Source organism: Equus caballus, chromosome 1 (assembly GCF_041296265.1).
Source record: "Equus caballus isolate H_3958 breed thoroughbred chromosome 1, TB-T2T, whole genome shotgun sequence".
NCBI lineage: Eukaryota > Metazoa > Chordata > Mammalia > Perissodactyla > Equidae > Equus > Equus caballus.
This window is the reverse complement of record NC_091684.1, coordinates 123,059,262-123,075,460: the sequence shown is the minus strand read 5'-3', so window position 1 is coordinate 123,075,460 and position 16,199 is coordinate 123,059,262. Positions and strand designations below refer to the sequence as shown.

At 39.4% G+C, this 16,199-nt stretch overlaps 1 pseudogene; it reads left to right on the top strand.

The window, feature by feature from the left end:
* The first annotated feature begins 6,237 nt into the window (after nt 1–6,237).
* LOC100062319 (RNA helicase Mov10l1-like) lies at nt 6,238–13,205 on the top strand (annotated as a pseudogene).
* Nucleotides 13,206–16,199: the final 2,994 nt, after the last annotated feature.

The following is a 16,199-nucleotide window of genomic DNA, read 5'->3' as shown; positions in this document are numbered from 1 at the left end:
TCAGTATTGATAAATTCTCCTTTATTTCTGATATGAGTAACTTGCGTCTTCTCTATTTTTTTCTTAGCTATCATGGCTAGAGGTTTATCAATGTTATTGACTTTTTTCAAAGAATCAGGTTTTACATAATAAAGGCCATATATGACAAACCCACAGCAAATATCATTCTCAATGGAGAAAAACTGGAAGCTATCCCTCCAAGAGCAGTAACCAGACAAGGATGCCCACAGTCACCACTTGTATTTAACATAGTATTGGAAGTCCCAGACAGAGCAATCAGGCAAGAAAAAGAAATAAAAGGGATCCATATTGGAAAAGAAGAAGTGAAACTGTCACTCTTTGCAGATGACATGATTTTATATATAGAAAACCCTAAAGAATCCACTAAAAACCTTTTAGAAACAATAAGTGAATACAGTCAAGTCGCAGAATACAAAATCAACATACAAAAATCAGTTGAGTTTCTATATATACAAACAACGAAGTAGCAGAAAGAGAAATGAATAATACAATCTCATTTACAATTGCAACAAAAAGAATAAAATACCTAGGAGTAAATTTAATCAAAGAGGTGAAAGATCTGTACACCAAAAACTACAAAATATTGTTCAAAGAAATTGAAGGAGACACAAAGAAATGGAAAGATATTCCATGCTCTTGGATTGGAAGAATTACATAGTTAAAATGTCCATACTTTGTAAAGCAATCTATAGATTCAATGCAATCCCTATCAAAGTTCCAACAACATTTTTCACATAAATAGAACAAAGAATCCTAAAATTTATATGGAACAACAAAAGACTGTGAATAGCCAAAGAAATCTGGGGAAAAAGAACAAAGCTGGAGGTATCACACTCCCTGATTTCAAAATATACTACAAAGCCATAGTAACTGAAACAGCATGGGACTGGCACAAAAACAGACACACAGATCAAAGGAACAGAATGGAGAGCCCAGAAAGAAACCCACACGTTTATGAACAGCTAATCTTCGACAAGGAAGCCAAGAGCATACGATGGAGAAAGCAGAGTCTCTTCAATAAATGGTGTAGGGAAAACTGGACAGCCACATGCAAAAGAATGAAAGTACACCATTCCCTTACAACATGCACAAAAATCAACTCAAAATGGATTAAAGACTTGAATGTAAGACCCAAAACTATGAAGCTTCTAGAAAAAAACATAGGCAGTATGCTCTTTGACATCGGTCTTAGCAGGATATTTTCAAGTACCATGTCTGACCAGGCAAGGGAAACAAAAGGAAAAATGAACAAATGGGACTACATCAAACTAAAAAGCTTCTGCACAGCAAAGGAAACCATCAACAAAATGAAATATCAACCTAACAACTGGGAGAAGATATTTGCAAACCATATATCAGATAAGGGGTTAATATCCAAGTTATACAAAGAACTCATACATCTCAACAACAAAACACCCAACAACCCAATTAAAAAATGAGCAAAAGATATGAACAGACATTTCTCCAAAGAAGATATATGGATGGCCAACAGGCGTATGAAAAGATGCTTAACATCATTAGCTATCAGGGAAATACAAATCAAAACTACAATGGGGTATCACCTCACTCCAGTCAGAATGGCTATAATTAACAAGACAGGAAACAACAAGTGTTGGGGAGGATGTGGAGAGAAGGGAACCCTCGTACTCTGCTGATGGGAGTGCAAACTGGTGTAGCCACTATGGAAAGAAGTATGGGGTATCCTCAGAAAATTAAGAATAGATCTACATATGATCCAGTTATCCCACTCCTGGGTATTTATCCAATGAACTTAAAAACACAAATGCATAAAGATACATGCGCCCCTATGTTCATTGCAGCATTATTCACAATAGCCAAGACTTGGAATCAACCTAGGTGTCCAGCAAGGGACGAACGGATAAAGAAGATGTGGTATATGTACACAATGGAATACTATTCAGCCATAAGAAATGATGAAATCTGGCCATTTTTGACAACATGGATAGACCTTGAGGGTATTATATGAAGTGGAATAAGTCAGAGGGAGAAAGTCAAATACCATATGATCTCACTCATAAGCAGAAGATAAAAACAATGACAAACAAACACATAGCAGTGGAGATTGGATTGGTGGTTACCATAGGGGAAGGGAGGAGGGGGGAGGGTAAAAGGGGTGATTAGGCTCACATCTGAGGGGATGGACTGTTAGTTTCTGGGTGGTGAACATGATGTAATCTACACAGAATTCGAAATATATTACAACGTACATCTGAAAACTATATAGTGTTATAATCCAATGTTACTGCAATAAAATAAAAAAAATAAAAGAATCAGGTTTTACTTTTGTTGACTTTTTCTATTGGTTTTCTATTTTCAGTTTCATTTATTTCTGCTCTCACTTTTATGATTTCTATTCTTCTACTTGATTTAGGTTTATATTGCTCTTATTCCTCTAGTTTCCTAACGTGGAGTCTTAGATTATTGAATCTAAGATCTTTAGATTTTTCTTCTTTTCTAATACACACAGTCAGTGCTGTAAATTTCTCTCTACATTGCTTTTGCTGCATTCCACAAATTTTGATGTTTTATTTTTGTTTTCATTTAGTTCAAAATATTTAAAAAATTTCTCTTCAGACTTCTTCTCTGACCCATGTGTTATTTAGGTAAGTGTTGTTTAATCTCCAAATGTTATGGAATTTTTCAGCTATCCTTTTGTTATGGATTTTTAGTTTAATTTCATTATGGTCTGAGAGCATACTTTGTACGATTTCTATTCTTGGAAATTTAAGGTGCGTTTCATGACCCAGAATGTGGTCTATCTTGGTTAACATTCCACGTGAACTTGAAGAGAATGTGTGTTCTTCTGTTGTTCATAGAGGATTATATAAATATCAACTAAATCCAGTTGAATGATGGTGCTGTTCATTTCAACTATATGCTTGTTGATTTTCTGCCTACTGATTCTGTCAATCCCTAAGAGAGGAGTGTCGATGGTTCCAACTATCGTAATGGATTTGTCTATTTCTCCTTGCAGTTCTATCAGTTTTTGTTTCAAGTATTTTGGTGTTCTGTTTTTATGTGGATTTGTGTTAAGGATTGTCATGTCTTCTTGAAGATTGCTCCCTTAACCATTATGTGATGCCTCTCTCTATCTTCAACATTTTGTCTTGTTCTCAAGTCTGCTTTGTCTGAACTTAACATGGCTACTCAGCCTTCTTTTGATTGATGTTATCATCATATGTCTTTCTCCATCCCTTTACTTTTAAACTATCTGTATTTTTATATTTAAAGTTGATTTCTTATAGACAAATTGGGTTGGGTGTTTTTTTTTAATCCACTCTAACAATTTCTGGGTGTTAATTTGTATACTTAGCCCATTCACATTTAAAGTGATTATTTATATATTTGGATTAATATCTATCCTGTTTATAACTGTCTTCTATTCATTGTACTTTTTCTTTTCTTTTTTTAACTGTCTCCTCTTTTTCTGACTTCTCCGGTTTTGACTGAGCATTTTGTATGACTCCATTTTATCTCTTCTCTTAAAATATCAATTATACATCTTTTAAAAAAATTAAGTGGTTGCCTTTGAATTTGCAATACATATTTACTACTTATCTAAATTCACCTTCAAATAGCACTACACTGTTTCCCAGTTAGTGCAGATGCCTAATCATAGAGTGTTTCCAATTCTTTCCTCCCACTTCATGCAACATTGCTGCCACTCATTTCACTTATCCACAAGCTATAATTACCCAATATACTGTTGTTATTATTACTTTGAATAGTTCTTTATTAGGTCAATTGAGTAATAAAAATAAGGTATTCTATTTTAACTCCATTTATTCCATCTTTGATGTTCTTTCTTTCTTTATGTAGATCCAAGTTTCTGACCTATAAGATTTTCCTTCTCTCTGATGGGATTCTTTTATATTTCTTGAAAGGCAGGTCTACTGGAAACAAATTCCCTCAGTTTTTCTTTGTCTGGAAAAGTTTTCTTTTCTCCTTCACTTTTGAAGGATAGTTTTACTGTGTATAGAATTCTAGGTTGGTGGGGGTTTTCTTTCAATATTAAATATTTCACTCCCCTCTTCTCTTGCTTGCAAGGTTTCTGATAAGAATTTTAATGTAATTCTTATTCTTGTTCATCTGTATGTAAGGGTTTTTTTTCCCTCTGGATTCTTTCAAAATTCCCTCTTTGCCTTTGGTTTTCTGCAGTTTGAATATAATATACCTAGTTGTAGATTTTTTTTTATATTTATCTTGCTTGGAGTTCTCTGAGCTTCCTGGATCTGTGGTTTTGTTTCTGTCATTAATTTTGGAAAATTCTCAGGTTTTATTACTTCAAGTATTTTTTCTGCTCCTTTCTTTCTTTCTTCTCCTTCTGGTATTACCAGTACATGTATGTTACATCTTTTACAATTTTCCCACAGTTCTTCAATATTGTTTTATATATTTTTTAATTTTTTTGTCTTTTAATTTCAGCTTGGGAAGTTTCTATCAAGATATCGTCAAGATCACTGATATTTTCCCCAGCTGTGTCTAATATACTGACAAGTACATCAAAGGCATTATTCATTTTTTCACAGTATTTTTTATTTCAAATATTTCCTTTATGAATCTTCCTTAGAGTTTCCATCTCTCTACTTATCTTACCCATCTGTTCTTAGATGTCATTTACTTTTTCAATTAATGTTCTTAATATATTAATCACATTTGTTTTAACTTCCTTATTTGATAATCCCAAAATTGCTATCATATAAGATCTGGTTCTAATGCATGTTTTACATACTCAGATTGTGTTTTCTCTTGCCTTTTAGCATATTTTGTAATTTTTCTTTTTTTAGAAGCTGGACATGCTGGACATGCTGTGTCTGGTATTAGGATCTGAGGTACTCAGAATTTCATTGTGAAGTTTTATGTTAATTGAATCAAGTTCTGGGCTGCTTAATATTTGCTGTAACTGCAGGCACCCAAGGTTTCAGTTTCCTCTAGTTTTCTTGGTGTGTTTTTTTTTCTTCCCATCTTATCTTTGGCTTCCCTAAGAACCCTTTCTTAAATAGTTTTATCTTTCAGTTCTCACATTCAGTCCGCTGTTCTTATCCTGGAGCCCTGCTGATGTGGTGGTAAGGCATTGGTGAGGGGAAGCATCTTGCAATCTTACAATTAAATTTCATGTTTTTAGTGGCCCTGAGTCTCTGGGCTCTGACCTTCAGAAACATTTCTTAGTCTTTTCTTTTTCTTCCCTTAGGTGAAACAAGAAGGCTATAAGCTTCTTGAATTATCTAATTCCTCTTCTCCTACGTCAGATAAGGCTCTTTCAATTAGTTTCCCTTGAGAGTAGTCCTTTGCTATGGAGAATGTTCCTGGCTTATTTCAAATGGCTACTTTTTGCCTCCCTTTGCCTGAAGCATGAGGAGAGTTTTCTCTGATTTTCATTGGAAGAATATGGTGAGGCTTCTGTAAGTAAAACTGATAAAACTGTGGGGGCCCCAAAGACAACTGCCCCCAAAAGTTTTTAACTATCAAGATGTTCTACACTCATCCTCCAATGATTTGTCAATTCCTACCAGTTATTGGCTCCAGTGGCTTCTGCTCCAGGTTAGCTGAACTCAGCTGCAATACTCTGTCTCTCCTTGTCTTTCTAGTTTTGAGGGTGGCAGCTTGCCCTGTGACTTCCATTCTCTGATGGGTCTAAAAAGAGTCACCGATTTCAGTTTGTTCACCTTTTTTCTTTTTGTAAGGATGGGAGTGATGACTTCCAGGCTCTTTACATGTTACTTATAAATAATTTTAAACATAAACAATCTATAAAATATAAACCTGGATAGCAGGATAACACATAATCAAATAAGTCTCTTGGTAGATATGGAGTCTTAGACCCCTGCCACCACTTCCCCAGGGCATCCAGGGATTTTTGTCACTTGCTCTATTTTCTGATGTTTTAGCACAATTTCCAGAACTTACAATATGGCCTGTGGATAATCCTCAAAGTAGGTCATTGTTTCCAGTCCACCTCCCAGGAAACTTCAGGGCACACAGCAGACACCCTCATGCGAGGACCCTGCCAGACTCAGGAGGTTTTTTTTAGTTTAACTTAGATTATCTAGATATGGTAAGGCCAACACATCAGGAGACAACTGCCATTGAAAAGATAGTTTTTATACTCAAGATCCCAAGAGACACATCATGCCATGGGGGCCACACTGAGAAGCACCATCATCAGGCTCAAGGTAGAGGGAGTGTGGGGGAAACATGGACAAGAGCCTCTACTGTGGTTTCCGGGGTAAGAAATGGGTGAGGCAGGGTAAGCAGGATTATGATGGGCTAGTCTGAATAATTTCTGTGAGCTCTGGGACATAGGGCCTGTCCCGAGTTGACTGGTACCTGATCTTGGGTGATTAGGCAAGAGGATAGTGGCTGGGAGTCTGAAAGCCCTGTAGAGGAGATGGTTGGGGTATGGACTCTGGATTGGTTGGTTTGCACTTGAAAAGTGAACCTCTAGGAAGAAGACTCCCCCCTGGGGGGGTGAGTAATGATGAGGGTGGCAGGAGGCCAAGGCAAGGGGACTCAGGCATGTCGTGGGATTTTCCAGAACAAGGATTGTCTGACATACGCATATAGGGAAGACATTAAAGCATCAAGTTTACAGAAGCTAGAAACATGGTTAATACAGCTAATACATTTCTCCACACCCAAATGTGGCTGATGGTGGCAGAAGAGATGAGGAATCATTTTACTTTTGTCTTACCCAGCATTACCAAATTTTAAAAACAAAACTCCATCCTATCTTGTTTAGCCATTGAACCTACTTATCTAAAACTTCTTGGGCTCTCATCACAGCTCATCTCTGCTGTTGCTCTTGGGACAAGCTTGTATCGTAGAATTGAGTGGAAAATGCTTCTCTCTGACTGACTTGTGCATGGGGGAGATGACTATTGTAGACATTTATAATTTGTGAGCAATCAGTTTCTTCCTCAGGGAGAGAATCTCAGTAATTAAATAATATGATTATTAGTGAAAGAATAATGGAATGGTAATCCTGCTATTTCCTAACAGCATTAAAATGTCTTTAACCATGAAAGATTTGTAGGAAGGAAAGTGAATTGACAGCCTAAGATAGAAACTAATTTGGAATACAATTAATTTTGGTGCTCTTGAAAAGTAATGTATTTTACATTATGGCAAGTGGTTGCAACTAATTATTCTCTGAGCAATACTTGTAAATTGGTTATTTGTTCTTTATTTAATATAGTTTCTGTGACTGCTTGAACTCTTATTTATGGGAAGGACTAGTTTTCAATTTAAAATAACTACCAGAAAAAGAAAAGAATGACACAGTTTTGCCATGAAGCAGTGGCATATACAAACAGCCAACCTTGGGTAGCATCAATGGTTAGGCAGTTTATCTTTGCTGCCCCCTGCCTTCCCTACCCCTCTCATCAGAACATGCTTTCCGCCCATGTACACTGTATGCAGTGCTTCTGTCAGTTAGACTTCCTGCTCAGAGGGCCCACAGGCTTCCCTCCTCCCTGCCTCCAAACCAAGTCAACAAAACAACAACACAGACAACTAAGTAATGTAAGTCTTGCTTATTATGTACCTCACCTATGTTAAATGCTCTATTATTATTTCTGCACTAATTTCCAACTAATCTTATAAGGCAGCATCTATTTTTTTTAAATGAAAGATAAGGAAACTAAGGCACAGAGAGATTAGGTAACTTGGCCAAAGTTTCTCCAGGTAGCAAATATTAGAGCCAGAATTCAGAGCAGGCATTCTGACTTCAGAATAGATTTTAAAGGCCCATTATCCTGGCTCCCAATGTGCCTGTTCCACGTTTTACGCTTGCCCAGCCAAGCGGTGACCTGTGCCGAGCAATGGCCCTGCTTCTCAGTGCACATGTGTCCCCTTGAACACTGTTTCAGGGGCTGTTTCAGGGGAATCCATTGGTTTTTTGCAGGTCTGCCTTAATCAGGCTCATTCAGAGAGCCTGAGGGGCCCAGGCCACTTTCAGGTATTGAGACCACTAACCATGATACAAATGTGAAAACAAACAAACAAACAAGCAGCAAACAACAACTGCCACTGTGGACTTTTTGCCTTTCAAATGCAAAACTTATTGCAGAAAACTTATCCTTGAGTGGTCTATACTTTACCCAATATCACAATTGATATGAATCAATGAGGAGACCGTTCTAACACAAATAATTAACATGGGTCATTTTGGAAGCCCACTTTGAGTTTGAGGCCCTAGAAAATGGCCTTCCCTCTCTCCACTGCCAACTTGCCCCTTCCACTGCCTCACGTTGAACCACCCTCAGATCACAGCCTGACCCTAACTCTTTAATTAAGAGGTTGGATAAATTCATTGCACTAATGACTCAATTCTTCACTCCCTTTTTTATTCACGCTCTATCATGTGAATTTGCAGCTCCTTTCCCTAAAGAAGCAAGGTCTATTCCCTATCCTTTGAATCTCTGCTAGCCTTGAGAAGTGTTTAGTCAATAGAGTAGAAATGGTGATGTGCCAGTTTTGATCCTAGGCCTGAAGAATTCTTGCATGTCTCCACTTCATCTTTCTTACCAATAGCATTACCGTGAAAACATGCCTAGCCCAGCCTGACAGAGGATGAGAGTCCTGTAGAACAAGCCCAGTCACCTCAGTCAACCAGCCAAGGCCAGCATAGATCTACAAATTGCTAGCAGACTCCTGGATGGTTAGTAAGTTGAGCCAAGACAACAAAGTTCCCTAACCAACACTCAAAGCTAGTCCCAGACATAGGAGGTACAGACACATATTATTATATACTACTGAGATTTTTGTTGTTATTTGTTAAATGACATTATTGTGGCAATACACTTTGATGCAGAGTCCCTGGTTTTGGTATAAGGAAACAGAGTCTTAAATACTGTATGCACTTCGTAAGAGACAGGGGCCATTTGAAATTAAATAAATTTAAACTTGATCAGCCCTAAATAAAGAACTATTCTTCCTCTTACCTTCATCCCTAGCTTTGGATTTTATTTTAATTTTGAGTTTAAAAAAAAAACCCTTAAATCTATACATAGATGAAATCACAGACAAGCCTAACTTTGTATCAAAGATCTATGAGAACTCCCCAATATAAACTGAAATTAAGTTTGGAAACTTAAATAGATTAAATTATGTGGCAGAACTGGCATGTAGTGTTCCCAAACGATTCTCAAAGCTTGATAAAGGTAATTTATCTAAACTGGAATAAAAACCTGAAACTGGGTAATTTCTATTTTTTCTCACAACGCTTGTCTTTTCTTTCTCTTTCTTTGAATTTGAATAAGTTAGTCTATCAGATACTGCTTTAGAGGTCGAGAAATAACCAGACAGATTTCTAGTTTCCTTGGTGTCCTTAACAAGCACTTCCTTATTTCTTTGTTTAAAAAAGGGATTAGTAGTTTTGCAAATCATAAACCAATGCTCTCAGTGATAAGCTTAATTACTTTGAATCTTTCTGTGAGAGCCATTTAAAACACAAAAACAGGACTGAGACTCCCTGCAGGATACCCTTGCACAGGAAAAGTAATCAACTAACTTATTTTTGTGCATTGAAAGCAGAAAAATCTGAGTAAATGCTACCAAAAGTTCATTCACTAATTGAGACAGACTTAATCCAATCTTTAACCTCCAAGACTGTCCGCATCAGGAGACCTTCCCAAGTGGATTATATCTGCTGAGTGCAAACAATCAACACCACTCTGGGATTGCTTGCATTGGTATCGGGCACCCAAAGAAGGTTGTTCCAACAAATATGACTTTGAACTCTTCGTCTCACTCATGCAAAGAAATCAGGCTAGACATGTCCTAATAAAATATTTTATGTGGTTTCAAGTGGGTTGTTGAAGGGGGTAGGTCTTTTTTGGATGTCAGTGCTTCCATTTCAGTCCAACAGAAATTCAGGGATGCAAGACAGTGAAAAGCGATTAAAAGTAAACACATTGCTCAAGATATTTACAAATGTCTGGGAAAGATGTGTTTTATATGAACTTAATTCTTAATTTACTTTCTTTGGTAGTTTTCTTATGAAATCTCCCTAACCAGCACTGGCTCCAGTCACAGCCCTTGCCATGACCTCTTGGCATCTGTGTGCATCTTCCCCTAGAGTTAAATGTGGATGTGAGTTTGGTGTCACTGGAGGAATCTTTATGGAGTTTAGCATGGCAGCTGGTACACTAATCATGGGCAAAAGAAAAACACAATAAAATAATAATACAACAGGTATGGAAGGCAAGCAAGAAGGAAGTTCTCCCCCTAAACTAAAAGTTCCTTCAGGGTACTATCTGTGTTTTCTATTTTTTTTTAATCTCCACATGGCATTTTAGCATAGAAGATACTCAGAAAATACTGAGTGACTGAACTCATGGATGTCTTGGGTTGTGGTGAAATGGTGTTTATAAGCCCTTTCACCTGTTCAAGCAAAATGTGTCTACCTACAACAGATAGATGCTCAAGAAGTAATTGCTGGATGAGTAAACAGAAGTGGAGGAGGGAGGGAGGAAGAGAAGACTGTTCATCATCAAACAGGTTGGGTCCTCAAACTCACCCCCTTCCAGGCAGATGACAATTCAGTCCAGTATTTGGACATGTACATTCCTGGTCCTTGGCCTCAGCTTCTCTCTCAAATGTTTCCTAATAGTTACCTGTGACTAATCTGAAGGAGATGGGGGAAAGGAGAGAAGAGAGAAAGAGAAAGAAGCAGAGGGAGGGGGAAGAGTGGAGAAGGAGGAGGAGAGGGAGAGGGAGGAGGGAGGAGGAGGAAGGGGAGGATAAGAGGAGAGAATAGTTTAAAAAATTTCAAACAATTTTTAAAAAGACAACTAGGCACGGCCAACCTTGTGGCCTTCTTCTGGAAGAAGGTGGACGGCCCGAGGGGGGAGGCGGGGCCGCCGGGACCCGACCTCGTGGAAGGTGACAGCAAGTTGAAAACCGTCCACGGCGTTGTCACAAGGTACTGCAGTGACTGCGGCACGATGGATGATTCGATCTACTTCTCCAATGAGGCTGTGACTAGCAAAGTGCTTTTGAATGTTGGACAGGAAGTTATTGCAGTTGTGGAAGAAAATTAAGTGTTGAATGGACTGAAAGCCATCAGGGTGGAAGCTGTCTCTGATAAATGGGAAGATGACAGCAGAAACCCCAGCCAAGGGCCGTCAGGCTCCAGTCCGCGAGTGCTGATTTGCTGCGAGACCTCCTCGATGGAAGGGGCTGGCTACACCAGTCAGACAACATACTTCTCTCTGGAGAGCATTTGTGAAGCTTACTGTCTCCCGGTTTTGTGTCAGGACAGCTCAGCCGCTTCATGTTACTGAACCAACAATTTCCCGACCAGTGGAGGCCCGGCAGCACCTTGCATCCTACAGCAGCACAGGCGACAGCGCAGCTACCTGGCACACCAAGGGTCTGGCAGGGGCACTGAGTGCTCCGCCACCTAAGCTGTCGAGCCCTCAGATGGGATCCTGAGACTCTGCAAACTAGCTGCATGACCGCCGTGGCTGCAGGTTCCCTGCCCTTGCCCCGTAAGGCTACGGAAGGAAGGTTTCCAGCCCTGCAAGGGAGACTGGATGGAGGCTGAGTATTGGACACTGGCCGGGCACGTGGAGTAGCGAGCCCATCTCAGTGAAGCCACTGAGGTACAAGCGTGTGGACAGGGTCTGCATTTCTAGCCTCTGTGGAAGGAATGGGATGATAGACGACAGTATATTTTTCACCTTGGATCTCTGAAACTTCCAGAAGGATATATCCCTCGAAGATAGGACGTGGTCAGTGCTGTGGTGGTGGAGAGCAGCCAGTCGCGCTATGTCTGGAGAGCACTCTGCATGATCCCAGTGAAAAGGCGAGATTCCCCTGCTGGTGAAGAGGCTGCCGATGAGTCCTGTGGAGCCCTTTTATTGAAGAACAAAGATGATATTGAAGTCACGAGGATGACAAGTTTTGGAACTCTAAAAGAAGGAAGAAGCAAAAATATGGTGATCTGGATAGCACAAAGGAGACGTTCCTCAAAACTTAGATGCGAACTGGCTGGCTGGGATAAAGCAAAACAATTCAGATTTCAAATGCTGAATAAGCCCAAACGTGCCCCGTGGTGTCTTGTGTTTCTGTTCCTGAGAAGAAGAATTTTTCAGATGAAAATATTAACTCGTTAGATAGCTACAGCAAAAACAAAACCTATCAGACGGAGAGCAGTCTGGTGAACAGCAGAGAAGTCTCCCCAAATAACTGTGCCTGTAAAGGAGAGAATGGAGAAGAAAAGAGTGTATCAAGGAAGCAGGTGACAGAAGCTGGCAGGCTCATCCCTCCAGGTGGCGGAACCCTGGTTCTGATTGTATGTGATGCAAAAGATTCCGGCTGCTGCAAGGAGCTCCTTCTGCTCTGCTTCCCTAATTTCATAATCGGGTGAGTCCTTGAAGTGAATGTCGTAAGTGGAGAGAAGTCACTGATAGCTGTCCAAGAACCATTTTCGTGGACAAAAATCTAAAAGTTCCCAAGTGTTACCTTCTACCAAAACTATAGTGGTGGTGACCACACAGAGAAGGAACTCAAGACGACAACTTCCAAGTTTTCTTCCACACTATCCAACACCAGATAGACTTAAAAAATGTGTAAAACAAAAAATCAACATACTGACCTGTCAGCCATTACTCACAGAGCTTTTGAAGATGTCAAACTACAAGGAGAAATTTTAAACTTTGATTTGGCTTGAGGAGATTCATGCATAAATGGAACTGAAAGAGTATAATATGAATGGGGTCACCTTGAAAAGAAATGGGGATTTTCTGATTCTGAAGGTTCCAGGATTAGCTGAAAGTAGGCCTTCTCTGTATGCAGGTGATAAACTTATTTTAAACACTCAAGAGTATGATGGACATGTCATTGAATACATCAGCTACGTGATTGAGATTCATGAAGAAGATGTAACTCTTAAACTTAATACAGAATTTGAATAAGCATATAACTTTGAACCTATGGATGTGGAATTTACATATAGTAGGACCACAAGCAGACACTGTCACTTTGCACTTGAACAAGTCATCCGCTTAGTTGTGAAAGTGTTGTTTCCAGAAGAAATCATTTTACAGTCTCCCCAAGTGACTGGGAATTGGAACCACACAAAAGACACCACAAATGATGGACAGTCCACCACCAAGTGCAAGCCAGAAGACAGCGGAAGGACACCGTTAAAGTGCTGAAAGGAAAAACTCACCCAGAATTCTGTGCCCAGTAAACTCTTTCAAAATGAAGATGAAATAAAAAACAACTTCAGACACAGCAAAGCTTAGAGATAGCAGAACTAGTCAGCAGCAGACCCACACTGCTACACCTAGTGGTCCTGTAGGCATAAGGAAATGATGCCAGACGGAAATGAGAGTCCACCCAAAGTCATGGAAAGGACCAGAAATGATAAAAATGTGGATAAAGAGTTTCTTCTTATTTTTTAAAAAAATCTCTTTAAAAGATGATTGACTTTTAAAACATGGATGAACCTGGAGGACATTACACTGAGTAATAAACCATCAAAGAAGACAAGTGCTGCATGCTTTCTCTCAGAGGAGAGACCTAGAACTGCCAGACTCGTAGCATCAGTGTGGACTGCCGGTTGCAGCGGCTGGGGGGGAATGGAGAGCTGCCAATCAGTGGGCATCATGTCTCAGTTATGCAGGATAAGTAAATTCTAGAGATCAGCTGTACCACATTGTTTCTGTAATTAATACTGTAACACAGAGATTTAGGAGGGCAGATCTCATGTTGTGTCCTTATCACAATAAAATTTTGCTGTTGTTGAGGTCATATTGGCTTACAATATTGTATAAATTTTGAGTGTACATCACTATATTTCAGTATGGACTACATCATATCCACCAATAGTCTAGTTTTTATCTGTCACCATACATATGTGTCCCTTTACCCTTTTTGCCTTGCCCCCACCCCTTCCTCCTCTGATAACTACTAGTCTGTTCTCCTTATCTGTGTTTATCTGCCACATATGAGTGAAATCATGTGGTATTTGACTTTCCCCATCTGACTGTTTCACTTAGCGTAATATCCTCAAGGTCCATCCATGTTTTCACAAATGGCATGATTTTGTCTTTTTTATGGCTGAGTAGTATTCCATTGTGTATGTATACCACATCTTTATCTATTTGTTTGCTGATGGGCACTTGGGTTGCTTCTACATCTTGGCTATTGGGAATAATGCTGCAGTGTATATAGAGGTTCATAAATTTCTTTGGATTGTTGATTTCATGATCTTTGAATCAATACCCAGTAGTGGGATAGCTGGATCATATGGTATTTCTCTCTTTAGTTTTTGAGAAATCTCCATACTGTTTTCCATAGTGGCTACACCAGTTTTCATTCCCATCAGCCATGTATGAGTGTTCCCTTTTCTCCACATCCTCTCCAATACTTTTTATTTCTCGTCTTGTTTATTTATAGCCATTCTGACAGGTGTAAGATGATATCTCATTATAGTTTTGATTTGCATTTCCGTAATAATTAGTAATGTTGAACATCTTTTCATGTGCCTCTTGACCATCTATATATCTTCTTTGGAAAAATGTCTGTTCATATCCTCTGCCCATTTTTTGATTGGGTGGTTCATTTTTTGGCTATTGAGTTGTATGAGTTCTTTATATATTTTGGAAATTAACCCCTTGTTTGATATGTTATTTGCAAATATTTTTTCCCAGTTAGTCAGTTGTCTTTTCATTCTGTTGATGCTTTCCTTTGCTGTGCAGAAATTTTGTAATCTGATGTCATCCCATTTGTTTATTTTTTCTTTTGTTTCCCTTGCCTGAGTAGACTTGGGATTGGAAAAGATACTGCTGAGACTGATGTCAAAGAGCATGCTGTCTGTGTTTTCTTCTAAGAGTTTTATAGTTTCAGGTCTTACTTTCAAGTCTTTAATCCATTTTGAATTAATTTTTGTGTTTGATGTAAGATAATGGTCTACTTTCATTATTTTGCATGTGGCTGTCACAATAAAATTTTTAAAATTTTTAACAACAAAAAAAGAAAACTAAAGGGCCTGGCCTGGAGGCCAAGTGGTTAAAGTTCTGTGCTCCACTTCAGTGGCCTGAGTTCGCCTATTCAGATTCCAGGCGTGAACCTACTCCACTCACCAGCCACGCTGTGGAGGTGTTCCACATACAGAAAAATAGAGGAAGATTAGCACAGATGTTAGCTCAAAAAAAAATTGAAAACTAAAAAATTTTTTAAAAAACATCCATTCAATCCTTGATAGTCCTTGATAGATTTTCTGTCTTTTCACTGTTTTCACACGTACTCTAATCTATTTGTTCTTAAGGTGCTCTGTGGCATCTGTCTCTGTGTCCTGCTCCAGTCCTTGTGGAAAGTCCTGGAGTTCTATTATGGTCCTGGAGAAGTTGCAGCTGAGGCCGAGGGTACTGCTTGGTTCTGCACAGAGGAGGGGCACGTTGGGGGAAACCCAAGACCCCTCACTGCCTCCTACAAACACACTGAATTTTGACTACCTTTGGTATTTTTAGGTGACTTTTTTGACCTCCAAGAACTGTTCTCAGATCCACATGCTGGCTGCATGGCTCACCATTTGAGCATGCCTCTCACACAAGAAATGCCTTCTCTCCAAGATGGTCATATCCCTCTCCCCCACTTTGGAGAGGAGGAAAAAGCAGGGAGCAGGTAGAGGAGGCTATTTTCTAAGCACCTCAGCTTTTAGGCATATAAGATCCTGATGGACATCAAAGCCTAACAACCTCTGAGAGCCTGAAAGACCCTCCATGAAAGCAAGAGGGGGCTTCTGCAGCCCAGAGGTATGCCCCTGCCCAGGCCCCCGTCCCTACCTGCACTGCCCTCTGCGATCTCACTCACAGCTACTTAGTGGGCCTACCTCCAGAGGGCATGCCTTCATGGGTTACAAAGAAGCGACTCCTCTACCTGCGGCAAGTTGAGAAGAGCAAAGCTCGGCTCACTGTGAAGATCCATCCTCTCCTAGGAAGGCATTTTGTTGGATACCCTGTATTTCTTCCATTCTAGTGGTATGGAGAGTTTATGTTCCTCTTCCAACCTCCTTGGCCTTTCTAACCATTGAGCATGTAGTATTCTACTCTTGTAATATTACATTTGACAAGAGGTATAAACAAAATTACAGACCATAAGCTACAAAAGAAAAATAAAAACACTGTTTGAGCAATATCAGATGC